The sequence below is a fragment of the Triticum aestivum genome, chromosome 6B, assembly GCF_018294505.1.
Source record: "Triticum aestivum cultivar Chinese Spring chromosome 6B, IWGSC CS RefSeq v2.1, whole genome shotgun sequence".
Classification (NCBI taxonomy): domain Eukaryota; kingdom Viridiplantae; phylum Streptophyta; class Magnoliopsida; order Poales; family Poaceae; genus Triticum; species Triticum aestivum.
Genome location: NC_057810.1, coordinates 139,673,298 through 139,685,725, shown reverse-complemented (window position 1 = coordinate 139,685,725; position 12,428 = coordinate 139,673,298).

The window sequence follows — 12,428 nt, the reverse complement described above, 5'->3', positions numbered from 1 at the left end:
ACTCTGATGGTGAGTCATGCACGGGTGAGATTGATTCGTTGTATCAACTGCAAGATGGCGAGCTTGGGGGCTATTCCGCTGGCGATAGTATTCCGGACCCCTTTGAGCCGCCGAACAGAGTCGGGATCTTCATGGCTGGTACCCAGCCTGGGTTGAATTCTTCAACTATAGCAGTGATGTCTTCTGGGTCGGCAACGGCGACAGCATCCAGGGCAAGAGGCTCTGTGCACCCGCCGGCTCAGGTTTTGATGGCTCTAAATGGATAAATTGACGGCTCTGTTAACAGCCATGGTTAACCCAGTGAATCAAGCTCAGCATGATGCGGAGGTGGCTCAGTTACGTGAGGAGATAACGCAGGCTAAAGAAGACCTGGCGGCAGAGGACGTCAGGATGGCCATGGAACGGGCAGCTCTGGATGCTCAGGCTCAGCGGATTCAGTCGCAGGCCTTTCAGCTTACGATGGATCAGAACGCATCTAATGAGTTCATGAGAAGGAACTAGTCCTGTCTGCCTATGGTGTATGAGCCTAGAAACCTCTTCCGCACGCCCGGTGCAGGGCCCAGTAACCCGTCAGAGGTAAACCGGACTGCAGCACCCGGGGCAAGAACACCGGTTCAGCCACGTGTGATGGAACCCCCTCATCCGAATACCGTTACTCCTCAGCATGTACCAACGCCACCGGGTCATTATTCTAATCCATTGGAGAACATGATTTCTGCGGCAGCATGATTGGCGGCTCTCCTAGTAGATGGCGACTCTCCGACGGTGGTTGAAACACGAAGGGTCAAAGAACTTCTTCAGACGGCCTTAGCGCAGCAGGAGGCGTATTCTTACAGTCGAGACATGATTCATTCAACCCCTCGTCCAAGCCGGAGCCAAAGTTATAACATGCACATAGACTCACCGGCCATTTCAAGCAATGCCCAGTGCCGTGATCAGCCGCACGGGCACGACCCGACACATGATGGAACTCTTAACTTGCGTGATCAGGATAGAGTGCGTCAACAAATTGAGCAGGCAGCTTAGTAGGCGGCTCACCAGCCCCTTCCTACTTATCCGACGACTTCGATTGAGGCAGGCATGACCTCTAGGTCTATGGGTGTACCCTATTTGGTGTCGGCTCTGTGTAATGAGCGTTTGCCCAAGGATTTAAAAGGACCTCGAAAGGTGCCTAATTATATAGCCGATTTACCCCTTGAAGCATGGATTGAAAGTTATGAGATGGCCGTGGAGCTGCTGGAGGTTGGTGACGTTGCGTGTGCTAAGTATTTTACCATGATGCTGGATGGAACAACCCGTACTTGGTTAAAGGGGTTGCCTGCCAACTCCATCGGGTCATGGGCAGAGTTGGAGGCCCGGTTTATTCAGAATTTTAAAGACACATGCAAACAGCCCATGTCGATTGTAGACTTGACTAGTTGCAAGCAAGAGGAGGGTGAATCCACGACCCATTGGGTGCACTGGGACAAGGAAATCATACATTCATCCGATAAGATGCACGCCGGCTCTGCGGTCTTAATGTTGGAGAGAAATTGCTATTTTGAACCTCTTAAACAGAAGCTGGGGCGGCTCAAGCGCGATTGTAATGACATGGGCCAGCTGATGGCGGCTCTAGTCAAATATGCCGACTCTGATAGTACCAAGGACCCCGAGTCTGATGAAGAGAAGGTAGGGAAGGGAAAGAAAATCGACAATGCTAAGGGTCCGCAGCATAACCCGGCGAATCAGGGGGGCAATGGTAAACGCAAGGCTGGTGGTAGCTCGGAGTTTGTGGCTAACACCAATGCATAGGGCAACAATCAATGTCGTAAGGGGAGGCCGCCTCCTCAGAACGACGGGTCAGGTCCTACTCTTGAGCAATTGCTTAATGAGCTCTGTCCAAGGCATGGCTCAAACGGGAAGCCAGCCACTCACCTTTGGAAAGATTGTACGATTATGAAGGCTTTCAAAAATTCCAATGCATTTTACAGCGATCAGGGGTCGGGCGGCAGCTCAGGTGGTGGCGTCTCTCATGGCCCAGGTTATGGAGGTGGTGGTTCTAATTCCGGCTTCCAGAGCCACCAGAATAATCAGGGTGGCTTTAATCAAGGTAACCAAGGTGGTTACAATCAACAACCTGGCCAGGGGGGTCAGCAGCAGCAGTAATCTGGATATCAGAGTCATCCAAAGTAGCTGAACAGTGGGCAGTATCATGTTTTCACCACAAGTTTGTGCTAGCGGGACTAGAAGCTTCACAAGAGGGTAGTGAACACCGTTGAGCCGACAGTTCCCCAGTACTTGCGATGGTCTGAGCAACCCATTATGTGGAGTCGAGAGGATCACCCACCCCGGGTTGATAACCCGGGTCACTTGGCTTTGATGGTGGAACCTCAAGTTGGTGGATACAAGTTTACTAAGGTGCTCATTGATGGAGGTTGCAGCATTAATATCCTTTATTATGAAACCTTCCATCGCATGGGGTTAACTGATAAGAATCTTAAGCAGTCCAATACTGTTTTCCATGGTGTGGTTCCTGGTAAGTCGGCATACCCAGTTGGCAAGATTGAACTGGAGGTAGCCTTTGGAGATGAGCACGATTCCAGGGCTGAGAAGTTAACTTTTGAAGTAGTCAAAATCAGAAGCCCGTATCATGCTCTATTTGGGCGGCCGACTTAGGCCAAGTTCATGGCGCGGCCGTGTTATGTTTATCTGCAACTTAAGATGCCGGGCTACAAGGGGACCATCACAGTTCATGGTAGTCGGAAGGTAGCCTTGGAGTGCGAAGAAGGTGACGCGGCTTATGCTGAGTTGGTCTGTGCAGCGGAAGAGTTAAAGTTTTACAAGGATAATGTTGATCCGGATGACATGACGTCTTTGAAAAAGCCAACTACGGAGCATGACCCGGTAATGAAGTTTAAATCGGCCGATGACACCAAGCTTATTGATTTCGTTCCTGGCGACTCATCCAAGCAGTTCAGCATCAGTGTTAATCTGGATCCCAAATAGGAAGGCGCGCTCATCGAGTTCATCTGTGAGAACCAGGACATCTTTGCATGGAAACCTTCTGACATGCCGAGTGTACCGAGGGAACTCGCTGAGCACACTCTAAATATTGATCCAAAATTTAAGCCGGTCAAGCAATTCCTTCGTTGCTTCAATGAGGAGAGGCGTAAGGCCATTGGTGAGGAGGTGGCCCGGCTCTTGGCAGATGGGTTCATTATTGAAGTGTTTCATCCTAAGTGGTTGGCTAACCCGGTGCTAGTGCTCAAGAAGAATGGCATTTGGCGTATGTGTGTGGATTACACGGACTTAAACAAGGCTTGTCCGGCTGATCCCTTTGCTCTCCCTCGTATTGATCAAATTATTGATGCTACAGTGGGTTGTGAGCGTTTGAGTTTTTTCGATGCTTACTCTGGTTATCATGAGATCAAGATGGCTGTTAAGGACCAGGAGAAGACGGCTTTTATTACTCCCTTTGGAGCCTTCTGCTATGTATCTATGCCTTTTGGGCTCAAGAGTGCCCAGGCGACTTATCAGTGTTGTGTGCAGAATTATCTTCACACTCAGATTGGGCGTAATGTTCACGCTTACGTGGATGACATTGTGATGAAGTCTAGAGAAAAGGAGACCTTGGTAGATGACTTAAGGGAGACCTTTGATAATCTCCGGGTCTACAATATGATGCTTAACCCGGCAAAATGTGTCTTTGGTGTACCCGCAGGCAAGCTTTTGGGATTTCTGGTTTCTAACAGAGGCATTGAAGCTAACTCGGAGAATATCAAGGCCATTACCTCTTTGGCAAAACCTAAGTGTGTCAATGATGTTTAGCGTCTGGCGGGTCGTATTGCTGCTTTAAGCCGGTTCATAAGCCGGTTAGGTGAGAAGGCCATACCTCTGTATCAGATGATGAAGAAAATAGATGACTTCGTCTGGAGTGATGCTTTGAACGACGCGTTTGAAGATTTGGAGAGGCAGCTTGCTGAGCCGCCTATCCTTGCTGCTCCCATTGACAAGGAGCCGTTTTTGTCATATGTGGCTGCTAATGCCCGGTCTGTCAGTGTGGCGGTTGTGGTGGAACGGAAGGAAGCAGGCAAGGAATTTCCGGTTCAACGGGCGGTTTATTATATCAGTGAGGTGCTCATTGAAGCCAAGCAGAGGTATCCACATTGTCAGAAGCTCGTTTATGGCGTGTTCATGGCCAGCCGGAAGCTTAAGCAGTATTTTCTGGGTCATCCCATCACTGTGGTTAGTTCTGCTCCTTTGGGGGGTATTATTCAAAACAGAGAAGCCACATGGTGAGTTGCCAAGTGGGTCATTGAACTTGGGCCTCATGGTTTAAAGTACGTACCATGTACTGCCATCAAGTCTCAAGCGCTGGTGGATTTCATCAATGACTGGACAGAACTGCAGATGCCTGAAGAGAAGCCGGATAACACATATTGGACTATTCACTTTGATGGATCCAGGCAATTGGAGGGCTCGGGGACTGGAGTGGTTTTAGCTTCCCCTTGAGGTGATAAGTTCTGTTTTGTTTTAAGGTTGATGTTTCCCTGTACTAACAATGCAACTGAGTATGAAGCCTTGCTCCATGGTCTTAAGATGGCTAAGGAGATGAACTTAAGCCTGGTGAGGTGCTTTGGCGACTCAGACTTGGTAGCTCAGCAAGTTCCAGGCAAATGGGATTCCAAAGACCCGCTCATGGCGGCTTATCACCGTGAGGTTGATGCTATTGCTGGGCACTTCAAGGGTTATCAGGTGGAACACAATGATCGCCAGAAGAATGAGGCAGATGATGCTTTGAGACGTTTGGGATCTCAGTGTAAGCCGGTGCCACCTAACACTTTCTTGGATGTTCTGCATAACCCCTCCGTCAAATTGCCTACAGAGGAAGATTTGGCTATTCCTGACCCGGAGGCACAGTTAGTGGCGGCTCTTCACGCTATTCCAGATTAGAGGTTTCCATATTTGGCTTACATGACCTGGGGTGAGTTACCCGAAGATGAAAGTTTGGCCAGACAAATAACCCGGCGGTCTAAGTCAATGACAATTGCCAATGACGAGTTACACCATCACAGTGTCACTGGGGTGTTTCAGCGTTGCGTTTCTCCTGAGGAAGGCCGTGAGATTCTTCATGAGATTCATGAAGGGGATTGTGGTCACCATGCTGGTTCAAAGTCCCTTGTGGCCAAAGCTTTTTGTCATGGGTTTTATTGCTGACGGCTCATGCTGATGCAGAGGATCTGGTCATGAGATGTGACGGTTGTCAAAAATTCTCACGTCGAGCTCATGTACCGGCTCAAGAATTGAGGATGATTCCAATTACTTGGCCGTTTGCAGTCTAGGGGCTTGATATGGTTGGGCCTTTCAAAAGGTCCAAAGATAAAAAGCCCCACCTTTTGGTGGCGGTTGATAAATTCACAAAGTGGGTCGAGGCAGAGCCAGTTAGTAAGTGTGACACAGCCACGATGGTTCAATTCCTAAAAAAGGTGATTTTTCGCTTTGGTTTTCCACACAGCATTATAACTGACAATGGCACTAATCTGTCCAAGGGTGTCATGGAGGAATTTTGTCAACGTGAGCATATTCGACTTGATGTTTCATCCCCAGTCCAATGGTCAAGCTGAAAGAGCCAATCAAGCAATTTTGCAAGGCATCAAGCCCCGGCTTATGGTTCCCTTGCAACGGACGACTGGTTGTTGGGTGGAAGAGTTACCTTCAGTGCTATGGAGTATCAATACTACCACCAATAGATCTATGGGTTACACGCCTTTCTTCATGGTTTATGAGGTAGATGAGGTTCTTCCTAGTGACATCCGTCATGACTCGCCCTGCATGGCAGCTTACGTTGAAGCTGATAATGAACAAGCGCGTCAGGATGCACTTGACCTGTTAGATGAGGAGTGTGACCTGGCGGCAGCCCGCCCAGTGATTTACCAACAGGACCTGCCCCGTTATCACAGCCGCCGGGTTAAGTCCAGAACCTTTCAAAAAGGTGATTTGGTGCTCCGGCTCATCCAGGATCAAAATGATGCGCACAAGTTATCCCCACCTTGGGAAGGGCCCTTTGTGGTCAGCAAGAACTTGAGCAACGGGTCATACTACCTTATCGATATTCGAGAACACAAAGACTCACGTAAGTCGGAGGAGGAGACCCACCAACCATGGAATATTGCTCATCTTCGGCCTTACTACACATGAGCCACCGGCTCTTATGATGTACATATTTTTATCATGTATATATTATGATGATTATAATAAAGCAGGGTCTCTGTTGTTTTATCTTCAAAGGATCATGTGTCTTCATCATCATCAATGACCATTGGGGGCTGGTCGTATTCGAATCAAGCTTAACTCCTTTAGCACAGCTTCCTGATCGTATTCGAATCATAGTTGTTCAAACCTTTTGATCATTTGGGGGCTGGGTCGTATTCGAATCATAGCTTAACCCCTTTTGGTCCGACTCTGATCGTATTTGAATCAGAGTCGTTAAAAAATGTCTCAAGGTCATTTGGGGGCTTCCTGTTCAAACATAGCTGTCACTCACCAAAGAGAACATAGCTGTCGGTACCCTCTTGATCGACGCAATGCCAATGTCTCAAGGTCATTTGGGGGCTTCCTATTCAAACATAGGGTTTCACTCACCAAAGAGAACATAGCTGTCGGTACCCACTTGATCGGTGCAATGCCAATGTCTCAAGGTCATTTGGGGGCTTCCTGTTCAAACATAGGTGTCACTCACCAAAGAGAACATAGTTGTCGGTACCCACTTGATCGGCGCAATGCCAAAAGCCACTTGGGGGCTTCCTGTTCAAACATAGGTGTCGTTCACCAAAGAGAACATAGCTATTAACCCTTTTGGTCTGGCTTCCTGTTCAAACATAGGTGTCATTCACCAAAGAGAACATAGCCTCGTGTTTTTTCTCTCTTTGTTGATTTAAGTCTTTTGAAACGGTTTTCCAGTTTTCTCTTGCTACTTTTTTGCTTACGTCTGAAGTATATAAGTGGTTTCAGTTAACCCGGCTTAACTTGAGATGATAGGTCGCTAGCATAAGGAAATCATAAAACACTCAGAAGTTTTGGCTTCTAAAAGATTGGGTTATCACCCTTACTACACAGGTCACATAAACCGGCAGTACAAATTCAATATCACAGGTACGATATCGTTACTACAGTTATGTTTCAAGTTCTGATTCATATCAGGCTTATCTTAACTCCTTTTTACACATCAGTGGTTATATGTGAGGTATTATGACCCGCCCTGCGGTAAACCGCCAAGGGTTCTTGTGATCTATTTCTGTGTGCAGGATAGTTTAAGGATTTCTGTATGCATAAAGAAAACAGATGATAAGTATAACAAGGGAAAATATACGACGACGGCTTAACAGTGTTGAGTACCAAAATGTGCATGATGGCACGACAGGGCAAAGTCATTTCTACCCTATTACATGACTCCCCGAGTCTAAATGATCAATTGTTTTTTCAACATCACAGATATGAACCGCCCAGCGGATTAATTTTCCTGCCTCTACTGGCCTGAGGTTTCTGGATCAACCCTCTCCGCTTCTTTGTCCTGTTCCCCGTCCTGGAAGGTTGATGACGACCAGTCAATACCATTCAAAGCTTCAAACTCAGCTTCATCATCAATTATCCTAGACGGGTCAACTTCAGGGGCAAAGGTGTGCTTACGAATTCGGGGGATCATGCTTGTCACTTTATAAGTCAGCGTTGATATCCTCTGATTTTCCACGTCGTAAGCCGGATGGTACTTGGTGAGGTCTGTCTCATTGGCAATCAGGCTGGCCAAAGGACGTATTTTCTTCACGCAAGCAGCAAAGTCCGTCTATTCAAACGGAGTGTCATCCTCCTTGAGGCTTGGATATCTAATCGAGATGTCGGCCGGGTCTAGTTCTGGCAGCCATACTTCGGCTCGGCTTAAGGCAGATATGGCTCTGGCTCTCGCAGATTATTGTTTTATTTCATTAAGCCACTGGGTGCAGCACATAAAGCTTCCTTAGCACGTCAACCAAGAGCATGGGAGCCTCATTGGACAGGGCAACGGTGGCCAAGGCATGCTGAGCTCCAGTATAAAGATGTTCTACGAGCGTGTAAACCGCCTTCAGCTTCACCAGCATGTCCTGGTTGAGGTTGGGGACCTGCATAACAGTAATAGGTGAGTTAAAACAGTTCATATGATCAAGAGGAATATTCAACACTTGACATTCGTAAGGCGGCTTACTAAAGATAGCCGAGACCATCTGAGACACATGCCGTTTTAAGTCGGATAATTCAGTGGTCACTTCTTCAAGAGTCGCCTCTGCTTTTTCAGCTTGATGGGTCAAGGCAGTCTTTTCTACAGCCCAGGCATTTTTCTCAACTTCAAAGTCGGCCCTCAGTTTTTCTTGTTCAGATACGCTGAACTCAAATTTTGAGTTTGTCCTCTGGGTCTCAAGCTCCTGCAGCTCCAATCGGGTCTTCAACTCAGACAACTCATTTTGAAATTGAGCAGTGGTGGTCTGTTCATAAGTCGGATCAACATCATAATTCAAGAGGTAGTTCAACATATCAAGTCCCAAGCCTTTTTGCACGCAATAACACTTGGCACTTGGGGGCTAATGTCTACCGAAAGTTCTATTTAAGTGGCGGCTTATGAGAATAAGTCCCAAGCACTTTGCAAGCAAGAGTACTTGGCACTTGGGGACTAATGCATATTGCTGTTGAAAATTAAACAAGTATCATCTTCCATATGTGAATATACAGGACCGGCTCATTCATGCTGATTAAACCGGCCCTTGGGGACTACGGATTAAATCGGGTGATCAAACGATTCTACCAAAGGATATGACTTATGTTCATGGTTCATTTAAGTCTACAACATATTTACCATAAATAGTAGACTTGGGGGCTGCCATAGTAAGCATAACTCAGTAAAGGAAGAATTTGTACCTCAAACTTCTGGTGCATTTGGGTCACCATGTCTACTTCAAGATTGCGGCTGCTATGCACTTGGATAAGATAACCAGAAAAAACCTCGCCAATGCTCAAGTGGGAGCAATCAGCCATGTCAAATCTGACTTTACGCTCCTCCTTGGCAGAACACTTGGCTAGCACAGTAGGTCACCCCGGCTCAGTATAGCCGGTCTTAGTGATTTCTACATCAACATCTTGTGGGTTGGCTGTCTTAACCGGGCTTGAAGCTTCAGGGTTTAAAGAGCCGTCGGCGGCTTGATCGACAGGCGGGTCAGCAGTCATTGTTGGCATGTGATGAACCGGCTCAAGCGGCGGTTTAGGAACAGAGGCCTCAAGTGCTACGGTTTGGAGCTCCGGCTCATTGATGGTCGGTTCTTCGACCGACTTGTTTTTCTTCACCCTCTTGCTGGGTTTTGCTTTTCCACTGCACGAAATAAAAGGTCAGTATAAGTATAAAGGATTATAATGATTAAAGGACAAGTAAACTGTCATTACCCATGAGCGGTTTTGAGAGCCGGCAGGTTGGACTGAATTGAATCGCCAGAAGAGGAATGACATGTATCCTGATAATTTGAGTCAGAAGAATTGAGTGGCTGACGAGTAAGACCCGCCAAAGGATAAAAAGATTTTAAGTCGGGGGTGACCTCATTTCGACGTTTCCTTGGTGTGTTCGGCAAGCCGGAAGAAAGTTCTGCATCCTTACTTGTCCGAGTTTGTCTCCGGCTCTCGAGCAGCTATTGCTTCAAAATAAAGTGAGGATCCAGATGAGCTAAGGGGTGTGAAAATCTTACTTTCTGGGTTACTCTTCGGATTTTTTGTCTTGGCAAAGGCTCGGAGTCGGAGGAAATAATAGTTACCTCTTCTTCTACTCCCTGACTCGTTCCCGTGTCATCCTGATGATAGTCAGTGTCAATAAGATGGTTGAAAACGGAGCCAAGAGAGTCAGGGCTACCTCTGACTCAGAGGAGTCCTCCAGTTGAAGCAATTCAGAAGCGCTGGGCTTATTTCCTCTTTTCTTGACGGCGGCTTTCCTAGCGGTTTCTTGGCCTTCCTGGTTCTCTTTGCAGCCTCATGATCATATTTTTTCTTCCAAAACTCATCATCAGCCTGTGAAAATCAGCAAAGGTTTGAGTTAAGACAAAACATCAAAGATAAAGGTAAAATAACTAAGTTTGGCGGCTTACCCCTGGAGCCGGGTTAGCTTTACAGAAGGGGCTTAGGCCCACCTTGCCATAGTCTGCTAGGCTTTCATTCAAAAGCGACTTCGTCATATCATTGACAACATCATCAGGTAAATCGTCAGGGCTGTGGCGCAGAGGATCCTTTTTGTCACCTGTGTAAGTGCACATTAACCCAGAGCGGCGACTCGACGGGATGATCCGCCATGCGACCCAGCACCGGACTAAATCAATGTCATTTAAGTTGTTCCCCAACAGAGCTTTGATCTTTGCAAGGGTAGGGCGAGCTTCTGGCGGTCAGCAGCTGACAACTTGTCGGGGAGCGGGTGATTGGATTCAAGACGCAGAGCACGGAAGCCGAGTAGAGGGTTCTCATCAGCCCGAGAAGTATCTTGGCAGTAGAACCATGTCTGGTTCCAATCCTTGGGGTGACTCGGCGGTTGCGCATAAGGAAAAATGGCGTCTCTCCGTCGTTGGATTGAGACCCCGCCAAGTTCCAAACTAGGTCCGTTGTAGTATTCATTCTGGCGGTTCAAGTAAAACAATTCTCTGAAAAGAAGAAAGTTGGGCTCTTCTCCAAGGTACACCTCACAAAACACTTGAAAATTGCAAATATTAGACACAGAATTGGGACCGATGTCTTGAGGATGGAGGTCAAAAAAGCGCAGAACGTCTCTAAAGAATTTAGAGCCAGGCGGTGAGAAGCCCCAGATCATGTGATCAGTAAAAACGATGACCTCCCCATCTTTGGGTTCAGGCTTCTCTTATGTCGGTTTAGGAGGGCGATAAGACATGACATCCTTTTTGGGCCGATATCTAGTTTTCACAAAGTCGTCAAGTGTACTCTCCGTGACGATGGATTTTACCCAATTGCAAGAAGTGGTTGTTTTAGGCGGCATCATGAAGAAGGAAGCCTAAAAAAGAGTAAATTTGCCGGTTCAATCTTAAGCCGGAGGAAAAATATTACAAGCACATATTCAGACTGGCGGCTCATAAAGGGGCCTAATGGTATATGACTAATTACGTTAGGTTATTTAAGCCGCCATGAGCAGTCAGGTTATTTAAAGCCGCCATGAGCAGTTTGATGCCATCTATTTAGCATTACCATTAAAAGCCGGTGGTATGAGCCACCATGGCTAGGTGGATCTATCAAAGTGCAGTTTTTTGGCTAAGTGCTGCACAAACAGGTTTCACAGATTGCAATCATTATTTTGGATCAGCGGCAGTTCAGAAAAGGAAAATAAATCAAGACCTAAAAACTAGTATGGATAAGTTCATGAGTTCTAAGGGATCTTTCTTCAAGGAAAAAGGATCCGCTGGTATGGAAAGCGGAGGCAAAACTACCGCCGCAGAAGTTCTACGCTATTTCTAGATCTAAGAGGGTCACGATGCAGGCACTAAGGATGAACTATGAAGAACACAGAGAAGTGCAGAAACCCTAATGCAGATCTAGGGTACAAGAAGGTGAGTGCTTACAGGTGCAGATCGACGGTGGAGGGGCACCGCTGTTCTTTGGTTCATTCAGGGTGATGCAGCGGCCAACGACAAGGACAACGAGGTGCTCTGCAATGACGGCGGAGCTCGAGCGGCAGAGGGTCACGAGAGGAAGAAGACGCTGGAAAGGGGGAGAATGAGGAAAGACCAGTCGTCGCTATTTATAAGGAAGGGCCGATAAGTGGGTATGAAAAACGAGGAGACCAGAACGTGGTTATCCAACAGCCCCGACGCCTCGATTTTTAGAACGATCATTAAGATAAAGATCCGTTGAGGTATGTTTGATAAAGTATGAATTAATGGCAGGTGATGTCATGGCGGGTTATCACAAATCCAGAAAATGATGTCATGGCGGGTTATAAATTCTCGTGCAAATGAAGAGAAGAAGAGTTTTCTAAGTATTGAAGATTGACATGAACCAGTTCAAATCAATCTGGGGCCTAATGTTGGGGATATAACTATTAGGCATGACCCGCCCAGGAGGGGTCGGGTCATACCTATCGCGATTCATCATTATGAAGCCCATGAAGCTACTTGAAGATGACGGTTTAGCTAAGGGCCCAAGGCCCAAAGGCAACTTAAGTCCCGTAGAGATAAACTGCCATGTATGTATGAATTGTATTGTAAGGCAAGAATAGATAGTCATCGAGCCGGACACTGTTTATGAGCCAGCCGGGACTCTGTGAGCCGCTGGGCATTGACCTCTGTATATAAAGGGACGACTCGGCGGCGGTTCAGGGTAAGAGACAACAGATCGAAAGCTAGGTCAAGTGGATTCGCTCCCTGGTAACCGAGACATAAGCAATACCA